Source organism: Polypterus senegalus, chromosome 13 (assembly GCF_016835505.1).
Source record: "Polypterus senegalus isolate Bchr_013 chromosome 13, ASM1683550v1, whole genome shotgun sequence".
Classification (NCBI taxonomy): domain Eukaryota; kingdom Metazoa; phylum Chordata; class Cladistia; order Polypteriformes; family Polypteridae; genus Polypterus; species Polypterus senegalus.
Genome location: NC_053166.1, coordinates 43,100,476 through 43,124,536, shown reverse-complemented (window position 1 = coordinate 43,124,536; position 24,061 = coordinate 43,100,476). Strand labels below are relative to the sequence as shown.

Below are 24,061 nucleotides of genomic sequence, written 5' to 3'. Positions count from 1 at the left end.
TCCCAAATCTGATGAATCCAGTTTTAGCAGCATCAGTATATAACAGCCCTGCTAGACCACAGTCTGAACCCTCAGCCTGGAGCTGTAAGGAAGTAGTTCACAGCCCTGTAGTGTCATGTCATCCTACAGGATTGCCAACTGATTCAAGTTCAAGTGCTGTCTTACTTTTTTAAGATGTAGGCTGGAATTCACTTGTGTTCTCCTAGTAACAGTTATATATGGGAATTCAGAATCATGTCTTGCTTACTGAATACATAGAATATGCAGGCATTCAACTTAATCAGAATTAATGTTATCAGTTACTGGTAGCTTCATAAACAGAGGTGTTGGAAGATTTCTCACAATGGTGAGAAATGGTGAAAGGTTGTTCCTACTCCTTTGACTTTTCTGCAAGAAGAAATGTTAACTTTTAAGCACTGAAAGCCCATTGCTTATCTGCCTTATTCATTCATCACTCACACCTCCCATCCCAGTTTCATTACATGGCACTGATTCGAGGCATAGGAAGCAGTCGGGATAGCATTGGCACTACTTATAAAAACTACAGATAAATGTTCACATCAGGATCAAAACTAACTAACTAGGGTCAGGGCCTGTATCAATAGCCATGGGAATACATTTGAGACAGGACGCCAACTATAACCTACTCCAGTAGGGATACCAGGTGAGGATATGAAGGAAATAGCATCATTGAATTATTCAAGGGATGTAAGTATAGTGGAAGGGCTTTGGGGAGTATGCAATAAAAGAGCACATATTCCCCAGCCTTATAACTGCTGGCAGCAGGAGGCTGCTGTTGAGGCCCCTGCAGGCTTGTCTTGTACTTTAGTTAGAAATGGGAAAACAGTCTGGCACAGACACATGGGACTGCCAGAGGAAACACTGAGCAGACTACCCCAGGAGTTTTGTGGGGCTAGGCCTTACCAGGAGGTACTTCCATGGATATCGGAAGTGACCTTGGATGTAGTCCTGGTATTATGGGGCCTGTTCCTGTTGCTTCAGTTAACTTGGAATCAAGTAGAGTATGGATGAGAGTTCACTTGGGAAAAATCGAGAGGTGCAAGAAGGAAGAAGTGTAATAAGGTGTGGACAGGGGAAGGGGTGAAGGGTCTTTTAATTTTTGCTTTACTGTTTTGATTGTTGTGTTTTGCCTCCAAATCCCTACAACCTCCTTTATTCCATTGTAATCCTTACTTTGTATTTTTAGTTTCGTTGGTATTTTTTGGGTTTGAGGACTGGAAGAGTGCCTCCCCACAGGCCACACGTGTACAATAAAAATAAAGAACAAATAAAATTTGCATAGCATTACACAAATCACAACTAATGAAAATGGAGCACAAGTCTAGTTTAACACTCCATCCATACAGTATAGCAGGAAAGAATGTCCTCTTACCATATCTCTACACCCATAAAAGTCCTGAGGCTAAACGTATGTAAACTATTGTTTTAAAAATAACACATAAGGGAGGATCAAAAATGAGAACAAATTAAATGATATGAAACAAAGCCAAAGTAAATGAAGTTGCTGTTTTGGGTCTTCATACCTACTGTAGGTAGGTGCCCTGTGTGTCAGGTGGAGTGGCTTCCATGCTTGGCCACATCCCACATACCAAACAGAAACATTCTCATCTTTGGACTGATGCCCAAAGCTTGTAGAATAGGCTTTGGCCCCCGTGACCCTGAACTGGACTGCGCACATTAAAAAATGGATGGATGTTTGAGCGTAAAATGAGAGACAGGGTCCTCCTTTGAAAATATTTCAAAACATGCCATACCTTGTCTTATATGTAGGGGAACTCTAACTTTATTCGTTCACATACATATAACATGTTTTTATCGTTCCACCTCTCTGCCTACCATTTATCAGTGAGAGACAAAAAAAAATAAGCAGTGTGCTTCAAAGAGGATGGAGGTTGAACAGTTTCTACTCCAGTAGTAGAAAAATTTGTGATATCAGTCAATCTGACAAGATGTCTCTGAACTGTGACAAGAGTTCAACATTTTGCTTTTCTCCTTCTGCAATATTTGAACTGGGTTTATTTAACACCATCCAACCTCTGCTCCTTAGAGACAAGCTGACTGAGATGGGAGTAGACTCACACCTGGTGGCATGGATTGTGGACTATCTTACAGACAGACCTCAGTATGTGCGTCTTGGGAAGTGCAGGTCTGACATTGTGTTCAGCAATACAGGGGCGCCGCAGGGGACTGTACTTTCTCCGGTCCTGTTCAATCTACATACATCAGACTTCCAATATGACTCGGAGTCCTGCCACATGCAAAAGTTCGCTGATGACACTGCTATTGTGGGCTGCATCAGGAGTGGGCAGGAGGAGGAGTACAGAAAGTTAATCAAAGACTTTGTTAAATGGTGCGACTCAAACCACTTACACCTTAACACCAGCAAGACCAAGGAGCTGGTGGTGGATTTTAGGAGGCCCAGGCCCCTAATGGACCCCATGATCATCAGAGGTGACTGTGTGCAGAGGGTGCAGACCTATAAATATCTGGGAATGCAGCTGGATGACAAATTGGATTGGACTGCCAATACTGATGCTCTATGTAAGAAAGGTCAGAGTCGACTATACTTTCTGAGAAGGTTGGCATCCTTCAACATCTGCAGTAAGATGCTGCAGATGTTCTAGCAGACGGTTGTCGCGAGTGCCCTCTTCTATGCGGTGGTGTGCTAGGGTGGCAGCATGAAGATGAAAGACGCCTCACGCCTGGACAAACTTGTTAAGAAGGCAGGCTCTATTGTAGGAGTAAAGTTGGACAGTTTAACATCTGTGGCAAAGCGATAGGCATTAAGCAAACTCCTGTCAATCATTAAGAATCCACTGCATCCACTGAACAGGATCATCTCCAGGCAGAGGAGTAGCTTCAGTGACAGACTTGTGTCACTGTCCTGCTCCACTGACAGACTGAGGAGATCGTTCCTCCCCCACACTATGCGACTCTTCATTTCCACCCGGGGGAGTAAATGCTAACATTACTCAAAGTTATTGTCTGCTTTTTTTATTTTAATTTTTTTCATTTTTTCATTTTTATTACTATTTAATTTAATATTGTTTCTTTGTATCAGTATACTGCTGCTGGATTATGTGAATTTTCTCCTTGGGGATTAATAAAGTATCTGTCTATCTAATGTTAATACATGATTCAAAGCAGGAATGCAAAGAACGGACATATCAGATTTTGCTATCACCTGCTGATCAAGAAGAATTTCAGTTGTACTATATAGAGATAGATAGATAGATATATATATATACACAAAGCTGGCTCAGTCAGCATAGTTTTGCAGATTCCTTTATGCAACTTGAAGTTTTGATAACAGGCCGTGTAGCCAACAAGTCTCAACTGAATCAGACGTAAATAACCTACTCTTTAAATGTATATATGTTACATTAATGGGACAGCTTGTTCGCTTCAAAAGGGTGAGTGGAAACAAAGTGGAAATACTAGGAATGGTCCCAGAAGCCATATGTTTTCCAAGTAGGGCTATAAGAGTTCCTGTCAAACTCCACAGACACTGAAGTCAGAGCTGAAGAGAGCATTAATAAGTTCATAGGGACAGTATTGTCACATGTACAGTGAAATCCTTACTTGCATGTGCTAATCGTGATTGACCAAGTCACTAAGAAAGTGTGGATCAACAATCCCTGGTTTGTAAGAGCACAACTGTCTCTTGGACTATTCAGGTCTCCTTCAGAGTTTTTGCCTAGAATGGCCAGGTACTTCATATTTTCTAGCACAGTCTTGTGTATCATACCCAGTTTAAATGTTGTGACTTACTTTGTAAAATCTTTATTTGCAGTGAGAATTTGCTTAGCAGTTCCTTGTGAGACATGTCTTTTGTTTGGCAGTTGCTGCATACCAGGTATCTGCAAATTACATGATTATTTTGAATTAATAATAATGATTTGCAGAGATAAAATTCAAAACACTGGCACATCACAATACTAAGTAATACATCTCAAAATTTAAAATGAAACATACTAATTTGTACAAAAAGTCCCAGCAGTTAAACAAAACATAGCAGCTAAGCAAAATTAAAACATACTTCCAACTGTAGCTTCAGATGTTAATTCTTTTAATAAATCTTGGTTGTTGGCTGGCTTGCTGCACCCCATTATGGATTGTTGTTCATGATGTTTTGAATAATTTTACTTGCATTTCAATTATGAAATAGTAGCTTCATTCTATGTCACTTTTTATTTAAAGGAAAATGGGATGTTTAACAAACGTAGTTGAAGAAAATAAAGTTTGTAACAAAAATATGGTGACATTATTTTTATTATTTAGATAAATAGTGTATGGTCATTATAAACCACTACATGTAGCCACAGATTTTCATGTAATAGCTTAAACATGTATTTGTTTTTATTGAGAAGCTATTGTAAAACCTCCGCTCCCCAAAACATTATAGGTGACCCTAGGTAACATTTTGACCCTCGTCAAAACTGGAATGGTTTGTCAGTTGGCAGGAAGTTGTCTTGTATGCCATGCTAAGACTGAAGCAGATTACTCTCCACAAAAGTCCTGCACACTCTTACCTGGTTGCATTATAAAACCTTAGGAACATTTGTAGTTCACCTGTACATATTAACTATGGATCTGTAATTAGTAAAGCAACTGAAAAAAAAGTGTTACAGCTGTTACAAGTCCGCAGAAACACGTTGAATGTTTAATTTACCAAAACGTTGAGATTTAGTTCAAAGTTAGTTTAGTTAAAGTGAACCTAAATATTAACCAACTCATTTATTATTTCATTGTTTTGTGATGCTTCATTGATGCAGCGTTCTAGGTTTGAATCCCACGACTGAACGAACACAATATGGACATTGCTTGCCCGTGGGAAGTTTTACAAATTATGCCTAATGTAAGTGGGTTTAACTTGGTATCAACAAAAGAATTTGATTTGTTTTCCATGCCTTTTGCTGATGCTACGCTCACAGGCGCTGTGTTGTTTCCACAGAGTTTTCTAAAATGCGGGTGGTGTGCTGAGAGTGGTCTACAAGGAAGTAGATATCTAGGGGCAAACCACACCCTTCACTATCGCTGTCATACAACAAAAAACGTCTGCAATATTTAATCCATTCAGCATACTTTTGAACATGGAACCACATTGTAAGTGTCTGGCCATCCTTCCCAGTCTCCTTTTTAACCACTGCTTTATTGGATTTAACTTTGAAAGCTTTTAAAGAAACACACTCCTGCCTGCCTTAACTTGTGTCGGTTTGCATATTTTGTCAATTTCATTTTGCTTCCGTCTGCTTAGCAGCTGAATTTTGTTTTTCTTGGTAGCTGCGTGAGTTTTTTGTCATAACTATGTCGCAAAGCCTATCTAAATCTAGTTCTCAGTTTTACATATTCTACAATATTTTTGACCATTCCTGAAGATACAGTATGTGGAGCACCAGCTTAAATTATTTAAAGCTGGTACCTTAGACATCAGTTATTACTCAGGAGTGTGTACAGTCAAGGCTATCTGGAAACCTAGTGTCGGCTTTAATGAGGAATAACCAATCGCTTTTGTCAAATCCATCACAGAGAGACAGTGTTACTAATCAGCTGGTCACACAAATTAAATATGATCCATATAAATCGCTTAATAAATTATTTAACAACTTAGTGCAATTTAAAATGGTTTTGCTAGCACAATATATGTTAATTATCACTGACTTGCAAACGCTTTTGTCTAGTTTTGATCTAAAATTTTAAAGATTTGAATGATTTTATGTCTCTATATTTGTCACTTTTCCACAAGTACAAGGAACCGACCTCTATATGAAGATTCCTGGAATCGGTGATCTCTTAGTTCTTGTTTTCTATTTGGAAAGTATGCTTATTGTCAAAGAAGACATGGGTTGACTGGCACCCCAGTGGGAGTGGATGGTTCCGGGAAGTCATGGTAAAGGAAGGATATGGATGTAAAGGAATTCCATCCCAGTTGGTTAGTGGTACCTTTCCTAGTCGGGAGGCCATTATAGGGGAAAGACAGAGGATGACTGCCTCCTGGGGCTATGTGTCCCATACACTAGGTGGCAGTATCCCTCTGTTATGGCTCCCATTTGGGCACCCGCAGGGCTGCGTGTGAGTTTTAGTTTTGCTAGAGGTTCTCGGGTGTTGCTGGGGAGAGCTGCTGGGAGCAGACTCCCCTGTTATGGAAAGGTTCCAATGGACCCAGAAGTACTTCCAGGTGGCAATCCTGTAGTGCCAGAAGTACTCCAGGGTTCAAATGGAAAAACAGCCATTCAGATTTGGCAGGAGGTGGACAAGACTTGTTCATAGGAAAGTGGAGATGGAAAAGGAAAAGAAAAGGAATTACGACTGATTTACGAGGTGATAAACTGTAAAGGGTATTTTGTTTAAATAAAATTATTTTTCCTTGAGCCCATGACTTTGTGGGTTGGCTGTGTCTGGATGTTTGGGGCGCAGGTGTGCCCCCTTATAGGTCACAATATGAAAAAACTTTAAACAAGGCTGTTCTGATCTCACTGTTACAATGTAATGGATATCCCGGCAATTCCTCCCTTTTTGATATAATGACTTGGAAACTGGCTTGACACGACGTGTACAAATTTCCAGTTTATTAACAAAGAGCAGGTGTGAAACTACAAGTAAAGAAACCTAATATTTAGCACACAGATAACAAAATAGTTTGGTAACAGCTTTAACACTATAAGTAGCAGTACAGAGCGGTAAAATTGTACATCTGTGAACTTAGCAGCTATGTTACCATAGGTTTAAACATGAGCGATGAACTTTGCTGCATGTATTTGTGGCAGATACACTACTTATACTGAGAACGCCCCACTCTATGGCAGCTCAGGAAGGACAAATATCACAAAGTAAGCATGTGTATATAACAACAGTTTGCAAAAATTGAAATGATTAATACTTAAGCATTTTACCCATCTTAACAAACTTGACAAAGGCTGTAATAGGGTATATGCACACTCTATTCCAGATTCTCCATAAGCCAGCTGCTTCACTTCCAGTGCTAATATCAAAACGGACAAACTATGGTGTTTTTCACGTGATCGCTTCAAGCCATGCCCAAACCTGCTTTAAACAATGTAAGTTGTGTTATTCAAATATTGTGCCAAATGTCAGGAGCTAAAAAGGAGCAGGGTTTCAAACTATATGTTTCAAGCTACATCCACAATTACAAAGGTACATCCAGATGTATTAATGTGTTTGTGTACCAGCCAAGGCTAACACAGTCATTAAACTTTATTCAGAGACAGGTGAATACGTACTGTACGTACATAATAACATGAGTCTACTGGAAATCGTACCCAGTAAAAAAGAGAATATCTCTGTCTGAGCCAGGAAAATGATGAATGCTAAACCGTTGCTTTATTGTAAGGGTGTTAATTTGTTTCCTAAGCTGGAGGATCTCCCCACTGAGAGACAAGTTTTCATCAAATGTTAGGTCGACAACTGCCAGATCCAGAGCCGAAGCATAGTTGTGGTCCTCATGGATTTTATTATCTTCCTCTTCACCCAATGCGTCATCCTCTGTCTGTTGCTTTCTCCTCTCCCAAACCCCTGGTCTTGAAAGTGTAATGGCAAAATTGATCCTCTCAAACAATGCAGGAAATGCTCCCTTCTTCAACAGTTGCCACCTTGTCTTAGACCCTGGCTTTCGAAAATCCTCTTTTTTTTTTTTAAAATGCAAGCTGCAAACTCGGGGATGGGGACTGACCTTAAAGCTCGCTCTCTGGATAGTAACGACCCATTCAGATAGTTTCCACATCAGAGGGAAATGTATGAAAAATAAGTATTATGTTATACTTACTGGAAACTCTACATAAAGGTGCACAACAATGTTTAGCTGTAGAGCTATCTGTTGCTGAAACTTCTTTTTCTCTGAAATTCTTGGCACTTAACAAAAATCACAACTGCAGTATTGACGGAAGTCACTGAACTGGCTAAGATTTCACCGGAAGTACGTTAGCACTACCATGTGCATACAGCCGATTAGTTGCCATTTCTGTCACAATGAAGACACTACTGCTTTGTGAGAGCTTGTCCAGCTACACTTGAATCCGGTCATAGAGTCATTCTGGGTGAGTGTGGTCTAGGAATAATCTCAAAGAATCCAACATCCTAGTATTGAGGTTTCCTTACTACATATTGGATGTGAAGTGGTGTTAATCTCCACACGTTGTGTGTGCCAAGCAGGTTGACCAGCAGCCCTGACATGAGGAAATCTGTTTGTGTGCTCAGGCAGCCCCAAAGGCCAAGCCAGCTTCTTCTCATTTGAGTCTCTTCTGTTGTGTAATCACAGCAAGCCTTCGATTGCTGCCCTTTAATTTAGAAAGGTGTACCAAGTCTAGCCAGGGGCAGACTAGCCTGCTCAACACAGTGACTCATTTGAGGAACTAAGTGTTTAGAAAATCCTCCGATTCTGGCTAGGGATTTTTAATTTGAAAATAAAACACTCAGTCTTTAGCCTGAGAGCTTTTTGGCTTGTTGTGTTACCCACACACAGGTGCTTTGATTTTCTTTGCTCTTGAATATGGGTATGTGCCCCCGCAGTGGCTAATGTAAGCTTGGCACAGGCTTTTTTGACTCGCCCGTTGTCACAACAGTTTTTTGCTCACATGATCACTGGTGTGTTGTTATAATAGCCTTACCACTGTGAATCATAAAACACTTAAAAGAGCAAACAACTTTATTTTTGAAAGGCTTACATCCTACTGAATGCTTTAATGTAATTGATTCATAAGATTGTAGGCACTTAGTTGAACCTATGACCTCTTTCCACCTTTCTTGTGTTTGTTTGTTAAGCATAATATCAAGTGGTATTAAAGCAAAGAAGTGATATGTTCACATGCCAGCTTGGACTTGTGAAGCCTGTCTGTACTGCATGTTTGCTTAAATATTCTGGAGAGGTACAGTTTTGCAGGTTTCATGCTGACAAATTCAGACAAGCTATGTCTTTAAATTCTAAAGTGCCTCACAGCTCCAGTGACGTGTTCAATTTTTAGCCCATTCCTGCATGTTGGCCTCATTCCTCATTTCTCCCCAGGCACCCCAATTTTCATCCCATTCCTGAAGACTTGTGTTGGGTTCAATGAGGATTCAAAATTGCCCCAGTGCAAGTCATAGTAGGTGGGCAATGTATTGTCACATTCGGTTCTATTGTGACTTTTGAAATTCAGCCTAAGAATCTTATAGAGAAACAACCAGATGTTGATAAAAACAATGTGCTCTTACAACTAAATAGGCCTATCTTAGGGTGTTTATTGGGCAGTTATTGTCCTATGTGAACATAGTGCAGTGAAATTCTTACTTGCACTCAACATGAACACAGATACTAGAACACAGAACTATTTTTGCCTAGGAACTTCTGTCTTCCTGACCTGAAACATCTCGGAACACGTTTGTCAGATTAGTTTTATATTAATTTGTTTGCTCTGCCTCTTCTAGAATACATACACTTAAAATGATTAAATGAAAGTAAAGTACGGTGTCTTACATAGGATCACTGCTTGCATTTATATGCACATATTAAAAGCCTTGAGCTTACACCATAAAAATTTGCAAGTTAATGCTATAAATGTATAAGATTAAAAAGACATGCATGTTAGGTAGATAATTATCTCTTAGAAATTGACCTTGTGTCCGTGACTCTGCTCTGCAATTGGCTAGGTAACCCTAAACTGGATTAGGAAGTTAAACAAAGTCTTTATTTGATATACAATCTTTCTATAGCACACATTATCTAAAGGCACTTTATTACCATTTACTTATGTGACTGACCCCTTTATTCAAGGAGACTTGCCACATCTGATATACAATTAGTTGCATTCCTTTTTGTTTTTCAAGTTGAAGCACAGATAAGTGAAGTAACATGCTCGTCGTCACAAAGTGTCAGTAGTGTTGTTTGATCCCACAACCTAAGGCCTTAACTACTAGGCCACACGGCCTTCCTTGAACATCATATAAAGGTTTAAATGCCAATAGGGACTCTGCTCTGTTAACCTGCAATTGCTGAGCACTTTGAGTAGTGAGAAAAGCGCTATATAAATGCAAAGAATTTACTATGGCTTGCATTTCACTTGTAGCCATCCCGAATCACAACAGGACTTTTGTGCACTTGGGGACATTTTCACTATTGATTCTAGGTTTGGCATATATCCGGTCTCCATTTCATACTTTTACTGTTTTTCTCCTCCTCTTTTTCTTTTTTTTTTCTTTGTTTGAACACTAATGGACAGACCACTGTGCAAATCTTCCTAATGTCCCTTTATACCTTCTAATAATTTTCTCCCACTGTTTTCTTCTTGTAGGCAAGTCATCCTCCTCATCTAAAGGTTTCCTAGTAATAAAATACACTACATTGCAACAAGTGTTAGGAGACCTGCCTTTACATACACATGCACTTTAATTACATCCCATTCTTAATACATAGGCTTTAATATGGAGTTGTCCCACCCTTTGCAGCTATAACCGATTCAGCTCTTCTGAGAAAGCTTTTCACAAGATGTAGTAGTATGTTTAGGGGAATATTTGACCATTCTTTCAGGAGAGCATTTGTGAGGTCAGGCATTGATGTTGGAAGAGAAGGCCTGGCTCGCAGTCTCCGCTGTAATTCATCCCAAAGGTTTTCTGTCGGGTTCAGGTCAGGGCTCTGTGCAGGCCAGTCAAATTCCTCCACACCAAACTTGCTCATCCATTTCTTTATAGACCTTGCTTTGTGCACTGGCGCTTAGTCATGTTGGAACAGGAAGGGGCCATCCCCAAACTGTTCCCACAAATTTGGGAGCATGAAATTATCCAAAATGGCATAGTATGCTGAAGCATTAAGAGTTCCTTTCACTGGAACTTAAGGAGCCAAGTCCAACTCCTGAAAAGCAACCCCACACCATGATCCCCCTTCCACCAAACTTTACACTTGGCACAATGCAGTCAGACAACTACCATTCTCCTGGCAACCGCCAAACCCAGATTCATCCATTGAATTGCCAGACAGAAAAGAGTGATTTGTCACTCTAGAGGACATGTCTCCACTGCTCTAGAGTCCAATGGCTGTGTGCTTTACAACACTGCATCCGATGCTTTGCATTACACTTGGTGATGCAAGTTTTGGATGCAGCTGCTTGGCCATGGAAACCCATTCCGTGAAGCTCTACACTATTCTTGAGCTTTTGGAGGTCTGTAGCTATTGACTCTGCAGAAAGCTGGCAACTTCTGCACACTGTATGCCTCAGTATTTGCTGTCCCTGCTCTGTGATTTTACGTGGCCTACCACTTTATGACTGAGTTGCTGTTGTTCCCAATTGCTTCCACTTTGTTATAATACCGCTAACTGTTGACTGTTGAATATTTAGTAGCGAGAAAATTATACGAATTGACTTTTTGCACAGGTGGTATCCTATCATGGTACCATTTACTGAGAGTGACCCATTCTTTCACAAATGTTTGTGGAAGCAGGTAGAAGCAGTCTGCATGCCTAGGTGCTTGATTTTATACTTAATGATTTGGAGGGGTGTCCCAATACTTATGGCAATATAGTGTATGTTCAGATGACTTTCCCATTCAAAAAGACTTGCTTTTGTGAAGCTCTACCATCTAGCAGTCTGTGTACTATGCTTCTCAGGATGGGCTTTTTTTATGACTGCTTTCAGGTTTACCAGGTGTGACAGGAACCTGTAGTGATACTACAAACTATCTCCTCCTTTTATGATTATTTGTGTGCACTGTAATGGACTGGTGCCCTATTTAGGATTGGTTCCTCCCTTATGTCTGACTAGCAAAATACCCGCACTTCGCAGCGGAGAAGTAGTGTGTTAAAGAAGTTATGAAAAAGAAAAGGAAACATATTTTAAAAATAACGTAACATGATTGTCAATGTAATAGTTTTGTCACTGTTCTGAGTGTTGCTGTCATCAAGGATTTGATTATCATTATTTCTTTCAATCAGGTTCGTATTTGGAGGATGTGTTGTGTTCAAGTTATATTCCGTGTTTGTCAACCGTTGTAAAGATAACCGGTTTCATTCATCGAAGTGTTCACTACCCAAATCAGTACTCGTGAATCAAAGATGTTTAACAGGCATTCCCGGTATAAAGTTGTGGATTTGCCTGCGAATATTTAGCGGCAGTATGTCTATGAACTTAATTTAAACTTAAGCTTTACACCTTGCTTTCCTATTGATATATCTACAAAGGCTTGTTCAGATGCATGCATGGGCTTACCTTTCCCAGTCCTGCAAAGTCAGTTCACGTGAGCCGCTCGGAGTACATGCATCGAAGCTTCTCGGCTGTGCTTGTGCATCTCATGTGATCTCGCAAAGTCCACAGCTTTATTTAATGTTAGCTTAGACCCGGCACTTAAAAGTTTCTCTCGCACTTTTGCTGAGTGTGTGCCAAACATTATTCTATCCCTGACCATCTCATCTTCGTTTGCATAAGCACAGTCCTTCACCAGCAATTTTAACTCCGTTTATAGCAATTTTATCTCTGTTACAAAGTTATCAAAAGTCTTGTTTATACCCTGCGTCTCCTCATTAAACTTGTATCTCGCGAATATCGTATTCGTTGTAGGCATGACAAACGCCAGCGGCAGCCTGTCTATGAACTTAATTTAAACTTTAGGTTTACACCGTGCTTTGTTTCCGTAGTAGCTGCACTTATGAATATGCTTGTATGCGTCGCTCGCTTCATATTCTTTTGCTGCCTTCTCAATTGTGTAATGCGTTTTTTGAACAAGTTTCATTCATCGAAGTGATCACTACCCAAATCGGTACTCGTGAATCTAAGATGTTTAACAGGCATTCCCGGTATTAAGTTGTAGATTTGCCTGCGAATATTTAGCGGCAGCGTGTCTATGAACATAATTTAATCTTAAGCTTTATACCTTGCTTTCTTATTGATATGTGTACAAAGGCTTGTTCAGCGTCAGAGGGTTTCCACAGTAGCTGCATTTATGAATATGCTAAGCACAGTCCTTCACCCGCGAATATTTAGCGGCAGCGTGTCTCCCTGACCATCTCATTTTCGTTTGCATAAGCGCAGTCCTTCTCCCGTGAATATTTACCTTATATGGACGTGGGAGGTGTGATGATGCAGGACGCAACTCCACCTCACATGGTGACCGAGCTGCAGGCTATGGCCATATATATGGACGTAAGTAGGTTCCAGTTATGACTGTTACGTGTAGAATTTCGAAATGAAACCTGCCTAACTTTTGTAAGTAAGCTGTAAGGAATGAGCCTGTCAAATTTCAGCCTTTCACCTACACAAGAAGTTGGAGAATTAGTGATGAGTCAGTCAGTCAGTGAGGGCTTTGCCTTTTATTAGTACAGATAATGCCTAAACTGGATCAAGCTGATTGAGAAATGGATGGATGAGCCTGTCCCTGTTTGTCATGTGATTCTTTATCTTATTAAATTGGTGAGTCCTGTGTCTCTTGCACAGTCTCTACCAACATTTTGCTAGCCTTTGTTATTCTGTCACCCACCCATTTGTTTAAAGTTCATTGAAAATGTTTCCTTTTTTTAGTCTACATGTTCAGTACTCAGAAGGATTTGAGACAAAATCACTTTTTCTCTTGTCATTTTCATAAACATTCAGAGCTCCTGTCTAACACACAAGATTCCAAGGTCAAGAAGGTGAATTAATTAATTATTGCACTTATTCAGTGACATCAGGACTGTGGACCTGCTCTTCTGTTTAATGATCATTCTATCTATATTTACTGTATATTGTATTATTCCAATTCTGCTTTAATCTCTGAAATTTGTATACTATTATTACTGCTATTGCTAAAATTCAGTGGTTCTTCTGAATAAAAAATTGAGCCATTTGCTACACTGCAGTTGGACGTGTTGTGTTGAATAGGCATTAGTCTTGGGTCAGTGTGTAAATGGCTTTATTCATTATTGGGTCTTGAGAGACTAAAATCTGACTAGGCAGGATGATTTGTATCCACTTAACTTTTTTATTGTTGAACATCTCATTTATTAAACTTGTTTCTATTTATTTATGTCTCTTTCAGTTTTCTCACCCTTTAAAGCCAAGTTAGGGCTTTGTAGTTGTTGGAGCCATACCAGGTAGAATCAGACACAGTGCAGGAATCAACAGTGGAGAGGGTGCTAAGGTTTCACAAGGTGCACTAACACAAGACTGAATTAAGGTCGACAGTCAAACTGACACCCGTGTATTGGAGGAAACTGGAATAATCCATGAGACCATGAGGAGAAAGTGCAGTGCTGCACCCATTTGCTACCATGTAATGACACCACTGTTAAGTACATGGAGCAGTGGCCTGCACAGGTGAGCATGACAGATTAGGTTACAAGCTCAGCCATTCACAGACTGGATCCTGTCATGAAAATGATGCCAGTGATTTTCCTCAAGATCAAACCTTAGGGATAAAACCAAAAATTAGACTTCTCCAAAAGGTGCTTGACAGTGAAGATTTGCTTATTGTGCCCTGTTGAATTGAATAAAGTAGCAAAATTCCAGTGCTGCAATAAGTAAAGATGATAGCAGCTTCTCAAAACAAAGCAATGTTCCTTACATCTAGAAATGCTGTTGACAACACCAAAGGGCTTTGTGTGCGTGTCATTCTGTACTTCCTTGACTTTTCTTAAATAGCTGCTTTGTAATTACCATATTGTTGTTACTTTAAAGTTGTGTTTAGAAAATGTGATTTGATATTTTTTCTTGTTGTGTGTTGTGTTTTTTTTCACAAAATGCACTGTATTGCTATGACACACAATACCATTGAACCTTAGTGCCCAGGTAAATCACTGCCCCTCTCCTCCTGCTTGCACTTAACCACATTTGCATTACTTTTTACCTCGACAAATCCTCTCCTGTTACTGTTAACAACATTTTGCCCATTGCTGCCTAAGGGTGAAATGCTGGCTCTGTTCTGTTGACAAGTAGAAGATAATCACGAAAAAGAGTTACATATATAATCACTCATATTGTTTACCATTCTGTGATAAAGAAAATAATCGACACATTGGAGAGCTCTAGTTATTTCAGTTAGGTAAGAAGCAAATACAAACTCTTGAAATGGCATCACAGTGTCTTTCACACAAATTGGAATATGATGCACAAAGTCAGCACCAGATTGACATTGGGAAAGAAGAGCAAATAACAGGGTACATTGTGGACAGAGCGGAGTGGACTGAAAGTGAAGAACACAACAGCACTAGAAGGCATCTCACTCAAAACATTTTAATAGACATGGCAGAACTAACTGTGTGTGCAAATGCTAGAATGAACAATGGGCATTCATACCTTGTGCTACATAAACATTCTGACATAAATCCAAGATTGTACTGTGCTGAAGGACCAATTAAATGATGGAGATGGCCAGGAATAAATCACAATTTAGGAAAAACAAAATCACAAAATTTAAATACAGGTACATTGGAATGCTGGTACACATAAAGCAAGGAATGGAAAGTGCCATTTCACTTATCTGACAAACCTGTTTTTATTTTTCAATAAGAAGGTTTGCCTTTGGGGTCAGCATCCAGACAGCAGGCTCCTATAATGGAAGTGGATGGGTATTGAGTTCTCTCACTGGTGCAATACATTCCTGGACAATAGTTGCCTTAAAGAAAAGATCAAAACATTGTAACATCAGGTGTAGTGCTTAGCAGAGGTACAATTTCTAGTAAACACCAAAAAGCAGAAAAACTTGCCACACTAGTTTCCAGAAAGCCGTTTATTCTCACAGGCTGATGCATTCAAGACAATCACAGAGCAACAAGAAGAAAACAAAGAGGCACAATCTTGGTCTTCAGTGACAGACATGCTAAGGAAGGAATCTTGGAATGCTTGTGAAAGATTATTGTTGAAAGGAATAATATACATATTCAGAGGTGTAGAAGAGAGGTGAGGTAGTGGGTTGTTTAGTTGCATTGTGTTGTGACACTTATTTTTGTTTGAATAATCTTGAGCCTCAATGCACGCTGACATTTTGCTTAAAGAATGTAATAGGTAAAAAAAAAAAAAAAACTTTAGATTTATTTCTGATTATTTATATAGTGAAGGAGGTCTGGCTGCCAGGAAGTGGCTGGGGTCAAGAAAACCACCAGGCTGGTACCAGGGCATGTTAAAATCCTATAAAGAGAGCAATAGCTGCACTGGTAGCAGGAAGAGTGCTGTTTATGTCAATGCTGGCTACATAAGGACCACTAATGGGTGGTATGCTCCCTGTAAGTACTGGGTGCCCTTGATGGGCAGATGATAGCAGAGATAGCATAGGGGGAGAGTGTTAAAGGAATACTCTACCCAAATATTTTTTATATGTTATTTACCACATGTAGTACCATATTTAACATTTTTAATCTCATGTTTTCATTAAGAACCGAGAACTGTTCCTGAGAGAATAGAAGTTTTGAGGAGTTATTTAATAGCATTTTAGTAAAAAATACATGTGTGGGGGATTTTGTGAGCATACAGTTGGATGGCAGAGACAGTTAATCCATTAGTTGACACACGCAACCACCCAGGGTGTGGAGGACTGATATATTTTCTTCTTATGTCTGCATGTTCTTTTTTTCAGGATCCTCTAGATGCACTTCTCAAATTAAACTCCTGGTTTCTCTGCCCAGCACCTCTTTATTTCAACTAAAAGGACATTCCTGAAACTCCAATTTCTCTCCATCTTTTTGCTCTACTTTGTAACATGTGTACTTCATTTGAGCCATGTGATTTATTTGAAAATAATATATTCACAGCAAATAAATATACATAATTGTGTTTATTGTTTCTATAATATGAACTTTGTCTAGTGAAGTTTAACTAGGATCTTACTGTGAGTTAATTAAAATAGTTAAGTTATAGTTTGGTGCCTAAAAACAGTCGGCAACAGAGGCCTTCCTGCTAATGTTTGCATACCCAAAAGCTATTTAAATTTGCTGAGCCACTTCACAGACTGCAGAGGGGAGACCTTTTCAGTTGCTTTTAAAACATTTAATGATACCACAGCCTTAATGGCAAAATATTTCCCCATATAAAATTGAAATCACCTCAATTTTTAGTTATCAGTATTGGTCAATGTCTATCATATAAAATGTTCTGTAACTTGCTGTATGTGGCTTTGAATAAGCAGAGGTGTGATTCTGGGGGAGTGTTCAGAATCAGCCATTTCCTGATTCTTCCATTAATCACCTGCTTCTGTTGCATGTAGATGGTACACACTATGACACATCTTGTGGTTTCAGTGCACTTGTATGTGTCACTGTTTTACTTAAGCTGAAGGAGCGCTGCATGTTCCACCAATGGTTACCTCAGCCCGATTACACAGTATTACCACAGTCCAGTACTTGTCTTTTGTCATCAGAGTTGATTTATCTGTGTATGTGAGTACTATTTACATTTAATTCACATAGCTGCCATATCCAGTTTAGGGTCACAGTGGAGCAGAGACTATCCCAGAAACAATGGATGGAAGGCAGCAAATAACCCCAGTCCACCACAAGGTCCAGTCCTGTGAAAACCCACATCATACCACTGTTCAAGTCAGGTCAGCTTGGGGCGCATGCATTGGTACAGCACGTTGTCGAACCCACCACACGGCAAAACACCCTGGGATCCTGGCTGACACATGGTCTAGTCCCACCTTCCAGAAATTACCATCTATCTGCTGCAGCCATGTGTTATGTGGGTGTCCCCTTGGCCTGGTCCAGCCACTCGGGTCCTCAACAATGAGGATCCTGTGAGCCGGATCACCCTCTGGGGATCACACCACATGGCCGTGGTGCCGTAACTGACGCTCCCTCACAATGCAGGTAATGTGCCTCATTTGCGACTCCATGTTGAACCGCTCGTTCGACACTAAGTCAAACGAGATCTACCCAAGTCTTCTCTGAAGAGACACTGTACTGAAGGATTCCAGTCTTTGTCTCAGGTCACCGGATAGTGTCCATGTCTCGCAACCATATAGCAAAACAGGAAGCGCCAGGATCTAAAGACTTGGACCTTTGTCCTATTGCAAATGTATCAGGAGCACTATACACTCCTTTCTGGCAACCTATTGAACCCCCATGCTCTCCCAATCTGTCTACTGATTTCATAGGAAGAGTAACCAGAACATGAATGTTGCTGCCGAGGGAGGTAAACCTCGCGACACAGTCAACAATCTCTCAGCAGACAGACACACTGCTAATGGCTGTTCCCAAGAGCTCATTATAGGCCTGGATCTTTCTTTTGAGAAGCTCTTTAAAGCTTATCTTCCTTGTAGGATGTTGGACATCTCTGAGCCCACTGTTCTTGAGGCTGATCCTCCAATTAGCTGTGAACCACCCAATCTCATTGAGATTGCACAGGTGGTGAACCAGCTGAGGGTACGGAAGGCTGCAGAGGTCTGTGGTATTCGGGGTGAACTTTTCCAGACTGGTGGTAAGGCTGCTTTCCTTGCATTACAAGCAATCTTTGCTTACTTTTGGGAGACGAGCGTCATCCCAACTGACTAGAAAATGGGACTTGTTGTTCTTATTTGGAAAGCAAAGGGTCATTGCTAGGGTCAGCCTCAGTAGGATCCGTGATCACTTGCTCACCTACCAGTGACCGGAGCAGTCTGTTTTTACACCTATGAAGTCTACCATTGCCCGCATCCTCAATTGATTTTCATAAAGCGTTCAACTAGGTTGATTTACCAAAGTTTCTGGATGTCATGACTGGCACTGTGAGTGGTGTGTAGAGTGGAGGCAGAACCTCTGAGTTTTTTCCAGTTGTTTCTGGGGTTCATCAGGGGTGCATTCTGGCTCCTAGTCTATTAAAGTGCTTACATAGACTGGGTGTTGGGCAGGGTCGTTGGGTTCGGCGGCTGTGGGGCACCTATTGCTGAAGAAAGATTCACTGATCTTGACTTTGCCCACAATGCTGTGATGTCTGCAAAGTCAATGAAGACTCTGATCAGAGACTGAGTTGAGAAGTGTCTGGGCATGCAAGTATCCTGAAAAAAACAAAGATCCATCACACCACATAAGAGTAGTAAGTTTAACTAACCTATTGTCTGCTGCCTCACAATCCCAGGTTTGAATCCCAATTCTAACTCTTTCGGTGTGAAGTGTCAACAATCTCTAGTTTTCTTTCTATGTCACAAAAACATTTATTGGATTTATTGCCTGGCTGTATATTGCCCCAGTATGATTATTCATGAATGAACTCTGCAGAGGGCTGGTGCCCCATCCAGATCTGGCTATTGTCTTGAGCCAAATGTTGCAAGTAATGGCTCAGCTTCCCACAGCCCTTAATTGGATTAAGCAGGCTTGGTAATGCAAAAGAGAATGAAATTGTGACCCACCCATTTTGGACCTACATATAATATATGGTTTCTCCTAGCACGGGAATCCTGCACATTTAAATGTGAACAGGTTTTAAAATCGCAAAAAAATTCTTGCATTGTCAAGTAGACTTCAATATGCAATTATTATAAAGTTTAAAAAATTCAAACAACAAAGCACTAATGTCTGCCATGAACAAAAGGCACTGGATATAAAGGAGTAAATTACTGCCTACTTGGAAAAATTGCATTGATTAGACATAACGCACTAAAGTGGTTGCTGAGAAAGAACTGATCATGCTATCAGATTGATAAAATTCTAAAAAATGCAAAATTGCAGCAGACACAACCTATTAGTACACACAAGCAAGCCACATTCGTGAACTTAGATTCTAAAACTTGCCTGATTATGATAAAGAGGTCCTCTCAGTCTTTGGCACTGAGCCCTATGTGGACAGTTTCATTGTGTTAGAATTGTTCCACAGCTTAGTCAATGATATGTTACAGAACAATGTCCCACAAGATTAATAGCTAAAGTAGACCTCAATACGTTTGTCACAAGTTATATAACAAACTTTTATTAAATTGGGTCTTTTTTTAATTGAAGGGCTGTTTCATAATGCCTCACAGGATGTATAACATCTGAGGTTCCTATTCATTGCCTGGTTGTTGTCTGAATTTGCTTGTTCTCTCCATGTTTGTTTGGTTTTCATACTGGTACTGCAGTTTTTTACCCAAAGATATATGTGTTTATTGGCAAAAATGATTGTACAGTAGATAGATGGAACTTTATTTGTCATCTGGGGGAAATATGTTATTTTACAGAAGCTCTTTAAATAGATAAATACCTTAATAGACACACACACACTATGGTCTGGACACTCACCTGAATGACTAAACAGGAAGAAAATTTAAAAAAGAAAGAAAAAGTCTATCTTGGCAGTCACTGTCACTGTGATGCAGGCATCCTGCCTAGAGCAGTTTCCCACCTTATTCCGGTGCTATTGGAAGAGCCTTTGGCCGCCTGTGACCCTTAACAGAATGCTTTTGGAACAGCATTTTGCTCCCTGAGACCCTTAATTGAATTATGTACTCTTTGTTTCACTAGCTTTAGAGTTAATCATTGGTATTTTTATATATTGGCAGATTTTGGTTTTTACATTGTAATTTCTCCAAATTGTGTTGTTTTTCTCTTTCCCCGAGCATGTTGCTGTGAAGCACACAAAAGTTACTCATCATGATCTAAGGTCAATTTTCCAGCTTCATACATTATCGGCCACAGAGGGGAAGCAAAACATTCTGCATCACCCCAAACCGAGACAATCATAGAAATTGTTTACAAGCCAACGAAGAATTACAATTCGCTGATATCTGCTTATCCTGTGTGCCTCACCCTGTCACTTCCGGAGTCCCATTTCCAGGTCCAGAGTTTGTAATTTGCAAATGACAGGAAACTGAAATCTCCTGTAACTCTGATGATGTCTGCCTCTTTCATCAGGTTCATCACTCGTCAAAGAAGCTCCCATTCTTTTTTCCATTGCAGCCCACTAATTTTGCTAAAAGACTGTAGTCCTTTTCAGATGTGGGTTTTTAGATAGTAAACAGTTATTACAAGGTAATGGACTAATGATGAAAAAAGAAGAACTGAGTGAATCACAACTCTGTCTAATTGATGGGCTTTGCTTAATTAACTATTTCCAAAATGAAAAATAAACCTCCAAAAGTGTAAAAAATATATATATATATATATATATATGACAATGAATATTCAGTGACTTGCCTGTCATATATGTTGCATGCTAGGCTTTAAGCTCCAGTCTCCATGACCTTGAAATCAAATCTTGGGGCTCAGTAATGATCCTTCCACAGGTTCACTTATATAAACCTTGTTACAATTTTTACTTCCACTGTAATCAAGTTTGATTGCTTTCTAGGTGCTCTACCAGTGGCCGTAAGCAACTGAAGCGGGGATGATCCGAGTACCTCACTAAACCATCCAGTTGGTAGTAGCGACAGGCGGTGTGTAGAAAGGACAGGAACTTAAATCACTGTCATCCAACCTATACATCGAAAGGGTCTTCCACAGTTCTTGGCGGTTCATCTTGAATGCACTTAGTAGTGGTAATCTCTTGTAATGTTTATGAAATAATATAATTTTCTGGATTTTTAATAATTTGCTCTGTATTTTGACTCTTTGGATTTCATATTGTAACTTTTGGTTTTATTGGATTGCCATATTGTTTTGGGCAAATCCTATTGCCATGGAGCTTTATTGTTATTAAAGAGCATTTTGTTTGAAGAAAAAATCAGTTTTTTATAAAAATTCCACAAGACCCTTTTTATATCTAGCCAGGGTTTTGAGAGGATTCCCCCCCTCTAGTGGGCATTTCTGGAGGTGCTTTTATGACTAACTTGCAGTGGGACCCCTAGTTCATTACATAGAGAAATTGGGATGTTGATCTCTGAGAAACTAGGTTAACACACTTCGATTTCTCTGCAAATAACCCCGTTATGTGGCCATGTAAAGGGTAAGGCTGCGCATGTTTGTTGCACTCTGTTAATCTGTGCATGTCTTTACTTTGCACACGCATCCAGCAAACTCTTGGGCAATTGTATTATTCCTTCTCCTAGTTCAAATAATCTGTCTTAATATTTAAAAAATCTCTAAATTTATATTGATCAGCTGAACATACAGCACAAGATCAGGAAGTACAGGCTCCATGCTTGCTTTTGGATTCATGGTGGCCTTTGATGATGATTAATTTCCTTTTTAATACATCAGAGTATTTTGCCAAAAGAGAAGTCCATAAGTTGACTTGCGAATGAAAACCAGGGATTTTAATAAAGTAGGTTTAACTGGGTTACTTATCCCTGTTTTGTGTGTGCTTGTAAACGTACTCAATGCCTGGCAAAACCTCCTGATAACATCCTGAGGTCTTTCCATGTTTCAGGTACAACTAAAATCAAACAACTTTGTGAGCTTTATCTGATTTCTTTACATGCCCTATTGCTTATGACATGTTTCTTGGTGCTCAGCACCAGCTAGCAAACAGTTTTAGAAGTGGGACAAGCAATCAATGGAACAGGATGCAAAGTGTGACTTAGCGTAGTATAAAAAAAAGTCCACAGTGGTCCAAAAATAAAACCTGCTGAGACATTTGGTGTTAAGATAGCATCACAAAACAATTGGGGATAGAGAGGAGGTATACTACCAACAAAAACAGAGTAGTATTCTGATTAGATTTCATCCAAGTTCCTCCATCGCGCTAAGGATGACAGCACTCCTTGGAGTCGAGTTATGAAAGTTGGTTTAGTAATGGTGATGGGGGGGGGACAAATTGCAGAAGGGCACTCCATGTGAACCTACATGCGGGAGCCCTTGTGAAAACACATAAAGAGGAAGCAACCCAGAGATGAACCTTGAGGTATAGTGACAAGTCAAAGTTAACAGTGAACTATTCATCCCCACTCCCTGGAAGCCAAAAGTGAAGTTTACCATCCAGCTGTCACAGTAATGATCAAAAGACTGCATCCACAGGACTACAATCAGCTCCTGCAGCAGCTACTAAGGTTTTTTTTTTTTTGTCAGATTTCTTATTATCAGTTTGAAACCAAACCTCCTAATTGTCTCCGTTGAGAAGAAAGGAAGGAAGTTGTCAAGGATTTTTTTAGTACAAGCTATAATGTGTGGCGGATCGGGACGTCCCTTCACTATATATTCAGGGGGAGCAGCCCTGGACAGTGCAATACCTCCCCCTGGACGCTAGATGGCCACCCCCTTGGGTTGGAGCGGTGCCTCAGCCTCCCGCAGGGCTTCATGGGGGATGGAGTTCTCCACAGCCCTGTTGGGTTCCGCAGGCGCAGGCACTAGTTTCGTCACACCCGGAAGTGCAGCCAGATGTTGGCAATTAAACACCTGGAGCACTTCCGGAAGCCCAATAAAAGGAACCAGCAACTACCACTCAGCAGCCAGATATGGGTGTAGGAGGACAAGGTTGCCTTTGAAGTGAGGACTGTTTGGACTTTAGTGCTTAGTTGTAGACTTGGGACTGTGTTGTGCCCGTGGGGAATACAGGAAAGACGTGCCCCACAGATGAAGAAAAATAAAAGTCTTTGGTTTTTATATGTGCCTCTAGTGTGAATCTGTGTCGGGTCGGGCGCTTATATAGCACCTTTCTTACAAATGTTAATATCAAATAAAATAAAGATAACCACCAGGTCCCACATTCTAAACTAATATAAAGCCTGCTATTACATGTTGCTTTATCGCTGCCAAGCTACATAAAGCACACCCTCTCTCTAGGGACACATGAAAAAATGCAAACCCAAAGAGAGCCTTGCCTGTGCATCCATCCATGTCACCCATTTCCTCCTCAGTCTTAATGCTGTTGTTGATAGGCCAGACTGCATTGCAGAAAAGAGACAAAAGAATTTTTTGTTTATTTTAGTAATTAGAATGTTTTAGCCATTCACGCTGAGTGTTCCTTATACAGTATGTCTGTGTTAGGTCTGGAGTCTATCTGCAACATCGCATACAAGGTGAAAGCCAAAATCTAGGCTTCTTCTATTATAAGGCACGCTCCCTCATTTTCATTTAACTTTGATGTGTTTGGAAAGTGGGTAGAAACCAGAACACCCACTGCTGTTGGCCACCCAAGATACGTAACCTCTGTGACAGTGTGATGTATAATTCAAATAATCTGTTATTCCATCTATTTTCCAAGAATGCTATTATATTTCAGTGTCACTGGGAGAGAAATATAGTCCTGGAAGTATTTTCTGTATTGCAGGC

At 40.1% G+C, this 24,061-nt stretch overlaps 2 long non-coding RNA genes across 2 annotated transcripts in view; both read left to right on the top strand.

The window, feature by feature from the left end:
* Positions 1-16,662, top strand: part of LOC120542777 — a 34,526-nt gene extending 17,864 nt beyond the window's left edge. The window contains exons 2-4 of the long non-coding RNA XR_005636234.1: positions 4,797-4,879; positions 4,976-5,127; positions 16,546-16,662. This is a non-coding gene — a long non-coding RNA (uncharacterized LOC120542777). The remainder of the gene's footprint in view (positions 1-4,796; positions 4,880-4,975; positions 5,128-16,545) is intronic.
* The window catches only part of LOC120542775, a 154,245-nt gene that overhangs the window by 18,281 nt on the left and 111,903 nt on the right, over positions 1-24,061 (top strand). The gene's annotated exons all lie outside the window — the stretch shown is intronic.